General features: G+C 38.6%; 1 pseudogene; it reads right to left on the bottom strand.

The window, feature by feature from the left end:
- Nucleotides 1-3,771: 3,771 nt before the first annotated feature.
- LOC101519364 (large ribosomal subunit protein eL43-like) lies at nucleotides 3,772-4,510 on the bottom strand (annotated as a pseudogene).
- Between the last annotated feature and the right edge of the window lie 1,517 nt (nucleotides 4,511-6,027).

The raw sequence follows: 6,027 nt of genomic DNA, 5'->3' as shown, positions 1-6,027 counted from the left end.
CTTAGCTCTGCCCAGTCTACCCCCCAGAACCAACTGACACACCTGCCAGCAAGTGAAACAGCTAAGGCTGGCCTGACCAACACCCAGCTGATTCACATGCTCAATAGTGAGAGTAATGGCCCATGAGGGCAGATGCCCAAGTTCCCCACTCTCAGGCCCAGATCTCACATGTGCCAGTAGGTGTTAGGCCCTTACCCAGAACAGTCTGCCCCAAGTCTTGGCTTTTGTGTGTGCTGCTGGATATTGCATCCTGGTCCAGCCTGCCCCACTCCCAGTTCTTGGATATGCCTGCTGGTACTATAGCCTGGACCCAGCCTGCTCCTAACCCCAGTGCCCATGAGTGTTGGTGGTTTTCCATAGTTATGCCTAACTCAGCCTGTCACCACTCCCAGCTCTTGAGCAAACCAGCAGATATGACAGTCTGGTAAGGGTGAGCCCACAATTCCTGCACAGAATTTGCTCCCAGACCTGGTTCTGTCGCATGCTGGTTAGTTTCATGGCCCAACCTGACATGGTCCACCACTCTGACACTCACAGGGATGGGGGGTACTGTGTTCAAGCCTAGCCCCATAGGTCCCCCAGCCATGGCTTTCTTGTGCACTGGTAGATTGTGGCTGATATCAATAAGCCCAAGTAATGTCTCCCACATGAGTGGATGTATTGGTTTGGCCCTAAAAGATCCTCTAGTTTCCTTCCTTCAAACCACCCAATCTCGACCGCCTCATTTAACAGCAAGTGCAGTAGTGTAGTTCATGGAAGTCCCCCAGAAGTCACAATCTCCTGTCACAATCTCCCTTGGCAGTCCTCCCTCCCACAATCCCTAGCACCCCCTTTCCTGAGCAATCCACAGCTCCCCGTGCCCACTAGAGGCAGATCCCAAAGCAATGTGTACAGTGGAACAAGGAAGCCTGTGTGCCATGTTGGAATGCCTGGTTCCAGTGTCTCCTGCCTCCAACCTGTTAATGCAGACCCTGGCAGGAAACAGAAATGGTAGGTGATGCAGAATAAGTCCCCAGATCCTGGCTTAGCTATGGCCTAGGCTTAGCCCTTGTGGGCATTTGAAGAGTGTACGAGCAGATGAGAACCCTTTATCTCTGGTTCTCAAATTAAAAGATAAGTCATAATTTATGCATACAGCACCACTAAATCACACATTGCCATACACTTATCAGTGCTTTGCATTGCTATTTCCAACTCTTAAATCTATACTTAAAGCATTATACTACTAATTGTAATTTTTTAAATGCCGTATCATTTTGGTTTTGTTAATATACTTTGCCTAGTCTTTATTTTTATTAATGTTGTGTTAGGCCATCTGAATTAATTTTCTATTAGGCCTTTTTTAACTGTTATTTTCCATACATGTTACCAATATTTTTTTTTACACTCTCGCTTGACTTTTATGAATGCATAAAGTATCACCCCCCCACAGGATAATTTATTTAAATCAGACTTATGGCAGAGTGAGTTAGTAAGGCAAGTATGTTCAGTCTGAATTCTTATTTAACTTATGGAAAATTTAGGTTTACGTTTATATAATTGTAAGCATGATATTTTTCTTTTAAATATTCTGAATGTCATCTCTAATAAACATTATTGTTATTATATATATTCATGATATTCCTAAGTGGTTCTGATTCTGCCTACACTTTCCATAGGAATTTATTAAAGGCAATAATAGAATTCTCAAAGGAAGACAATTTAAGTGATGAAAAGGCTATTAACACCATTTTTATTAAGTCTTTAAAATTATAGCAACAGCATTATAAAACCTCAAGAGCCAAAGACAGTGAGCCGTCAAGCTAAGGAGAATTTAATCGAACTCCTGTAGCTCATTTTATCTAAAGTAGAACTAATACAGCAACAAGTTCTTCTAAAATGCAATCTTTTTTTTTTTTTTTTGATCATCTCTTATTTTCTCTCAAAGGGGACATTGAATCATGAGAAATTAGCCTGAGAATTTTTTGAATACTAGAACATTTTTTACTGTGTGATGAGAATCCTGATGTGTACACAACACATAAACGCATAAAATGCAATCTTGTCTAACATGTGTATATGCCACACTACTCAAAAAGACTGAGAAGACTACCCAAAGGAAGTCACCATCGACTTTGCAGAAGTAGATGAAATTGCTTTTCAACAAGTGCTTACAGCCTACTTTATAAAAGCAGTAGCTTCAATATTTGGTTGCATACATTTTGTGTTACCTCAAGGTAAATATAAATTTCATGATTTATATGACTTTGCAAACTGTTGAAAAGAGCCATCATTCATTTCCATTGCTATCTGAGTATAAATGGTGCATTGCGTGATCCATAATGGAAGAACAAGATCATGCTGGTGCTCCAGGGGATTGTTTGTTTGTTTGTTTATATTTTAGAAATGATTTATTTTATTTGCAAATCAGAGTTACAAAGAAAGAGAGAGACACAAATCTTCCATCTGTTGGTGGCCAGGTCTGGGGCACGCCAAAGTCAGGAGCCAGGAGTTCTTCCAGGTATCCCAAGTGGATGCCAGAGCCCAAGTAGTTATGTCATCCCCTGCAACTTCCCAGGCACATTAACAGGGAACTGAATTAGAAGTGACTGCTAAAATTCGAGCTGGTACCCACATGGGGTGCCATGGACATAGAGTTGGTTTTTTGGTTTTTATCATCTACTGGTGTGCAAGTATCTTAAGTCAAAGACTCTACAGTTCTCTACATTATGTCTGTAATGTAATGTGGTGCCTGGGCCCTGATAGGCAGCAACAATTATTTATTTTAATAAATGAGCTAGGGAATAAAGCCATCTCCTTCTTGATATTGTCAGGAAGAAATCCTACCAGACAAAATTATCTTTCCTTGTCACCTTGGCATTGATATTAACATGTAATAGTTAAAATAGTAAGATTTAGCAAGTTAACTTTGAATTTTTCTCTTATGAGAAACACTGCACTAAACCTTTTGTCCATGTTATCTTAATCCCTGCAACCGATTTGAGATACATTTCATCATCCTCTTTTTACAAATGAGAAAAGGAAAGAAACTGTACAACTCTGGAAAAAGACAGAAACTTTGCATGGGAGCTTCTCCTGTCCTCTTTTTGCTACTTAAATGACTTGCCCAAAGTCAAATTTTAATTTATGAAATCAGTTTCCTCAATATCAGAGACTTTGATGTGCCAAAGAATCATGTACAGATTTATATATTACCATTTGGGGAATGAACCAACAGATGAGATCTCTCGCTCTCTCCACTTCTCTAAGTTCTTAAAAATAAGTTTGCCAATTAAATATCATATCCTGCCAATTTTTCTTTGTTGCTGTTATGCAACTTAGCCACAGGGCTAGTGATATTTTAAATAATGATGCCTCTACTGTGTCCCGACCTGCAGGACACGACGCTCAAACCCTGAGGGTGGACTGGGAATGCTGGGCTGCTGGCCCAAGAAACACACGGACACTCATACTTGGTGGAAAAGAGTGCCTCTCTCTTTATTTTTACTCCTCATATATATACCTTCTTCTCTAGGGGAGGGGGAAAAGGGAGGGGTTTCCTGGGAGTAATTATCTTCACTGAAGCAGGGAAGGAACTAATCAGCTACATTGAAACAGGGGAGGAACTAATTATCTGAACAGGAACAAGGGTGGAGGTTGTATTCTGTTTGCTCTACAGAGGATGTTTTGGCCTAATATCCTGCTTGCTGTAGCCCTGCCTGCAGGCTTTTGCAATGCAACAGGCTGTCAGGTAGGCCAAGTCTAAGGCCCATAAGTCTCTGGCTCCTAACACTACTGGTCCTTCAATTCCTTCAGTCTTCTGATTGCAGATTTTACTGTAATGGTGCAAGTGGTTTTGTATGTCCAGGCACTACCCATTACTGCTTTCATGTAAGAGCCAAAGTGCCAGATCCCACAGATTGTCTTGTCATCTTAGCTTTGCTACAGATAAAGCATGCATACCTGGCATGCTTACTTATTTCAGGTTTCTTCACCATTTTCCAGAGGGAGGTAGCATATCAAGGCCCATATCTGCCAAGGATCCCATCCTTTTTTGTGTGTTTACACGTACACCAACCTCATAACTGCAAAGAGTCTGACACTTTTTGTAGCCACAGTTTCAAAGCAAATAGTCCCAAAAAAGTTGAAATATTTCCAGTGACATAGATGAATAAGATTTTTCAAAGTATTGGCTTGTTTGCATTTTATTTGAAAAAAAAGGAGATAGAGCCACAACAAGGTAGGGCCAGGCCAAAATCAGGATTCCAAAGCCCCATGTAGCTGCCCCATGTGAATGGCAGGTACTCAAGTATTTAAATTGTCACCCGTTGCCTCTGTGGATGCATGTTAGTGGGAAACTGTATTGGAATTAGATTATTTGGGACTTGAACCAAGTGATCCAGTATGGTGTGCAGATATCCCAAGCAGTAACTTTGGTCATTGTGTCAAATATCTACCCATGGACCAAGACTTTACAGTAAGGATGTGAAGTCTTAGGCTTGTGCAGCAGGAGCTGCTGTCCTATAACCATGATCTATGCCTACTGATGGAAAGTTTAACAAGCACACACATAGGTAAAACTGTAAGGTTAACATCTTCAGATTTAATCATAGTTTCATTATTAGAGGGTATCAATGTTGACAATATGACCTTGTACCTGGAAAACATAAAAGAGCCTATATAATTGCAGTGTTTTTCTTTTTAAAGACATGACTATTAAGTTTCTAAATCACTTTACTATCAATGTTAAGGCTTTGGAAAATAGCACGATAACCAACAACTACCTTTACACAGGCCAGACACTTCTGAAATTTTCAATCAATATAAACATTAAATAAGGGGAAAAGCAGGTGTAAAACAAAGCATTTCTGTTATCTGACATTGATTTCCTAAATTATAGCCTCAAAATAATGTATTATTTGGGTAAAAATGTAGTTTTAAAAAATTGCACTGTGATTTGATTTTGTATTTGTGAGCCTGAAAATAAATACCTTACTAGACAGCAAATATAATTCATCAGGTAGGAAACTATTAAGAGTCTGAAGCAAATCCACTAATAAGCCCATGTGTTTCTAAAAATATGAAGAAGAAGCGTAAGGAAAATGGGGGATAAAAAGAAAGAAAACAAGAAACAATTATTCAGAGTACTAAATTAAAAGGTCTAATTTCTGTTTTCAGCTGTAGAATTAACTTATTTTATTCAATAAGCCTTTCTGGATCACATGTGCCTTATTAATAAAGTTTGAAGGCATGAGGTAGGAGAGTAAGGCAAAAAAAAGAATTTGGAGTATCTCGTTAAGTGTAGACTAAGTGTAAACTTTCTCTCTAACAGGTCAGAGATCGAATATTGTAGACTTTGGAGTCTGCATTGGCTGAAATTAATCAACTCTGCTGTAGTGCCATAAACAATACAGACAGAAATGACTAAAGGTCTGTTCTAATAGTAAAACAAAAGAGATTAATAAAATACGTAAAACAATAAAATAAAATTTATCACAGTAAGTAGCCAGTGGGATTTGACCAACATAGTGTAGTTTGCCAACCCTTGCTTTATAAGCTTAAGATTACAATAATATGAACTATGCTATTTGGGTTTCCAAAGGTATTAGTTACAGGATATAGTTGTTTGAAATGTGCCAAGTAAAATTGAATAATTATAGTTTAAAATAAATGCTTATGTTCCTCATATAAAACAATCTTTTTTCCTGATAAATTTAATACCAGGGCACATGGAAACTTACAGAGCTAACATTTGACAGTGTATTTTTCTTTAGTAACTCATTTTTTCCCCTCCTCCAGAAATAGACCTTACTGAAAATATTCTAAAAGGATACTTAAACGTATCTATGTGTCCTTATAAATATCAACTAACTTGCAGAAAGCAATATTAGCAGACAGAGTAGTAATACTAATGTAGGATCTGTAATTAAGGGAGCAAGCTTGGAAGCAAATAGACCAGGCTTCATCCTTTAATACTGTGACATACTTTCCCAGAACATCTGTTTTCTCATGCTCATTTCAGTGGAAGATTAGACACAAGGATTAAAC

This window comes from Ochotona princeps, chromosome 1 (genome assembly GCF_030435755.1).
Source record: "Ochotona princeps isolate mOchPri1 chromosome 1, mOchPri1.hap1, whole genome shotgun sequence".
In the NCBI taxonomy this organism is placed as follows: domain Eukaryota; kingdom Metazoa; phylum Chordata; class Mammalia; order Lagomorpha; family Ochotonidae; genus Ochotona; species Ochotona princeps.
This window is presented reverse-complemented; position numbering and strand designations above follow the sequence as displayed.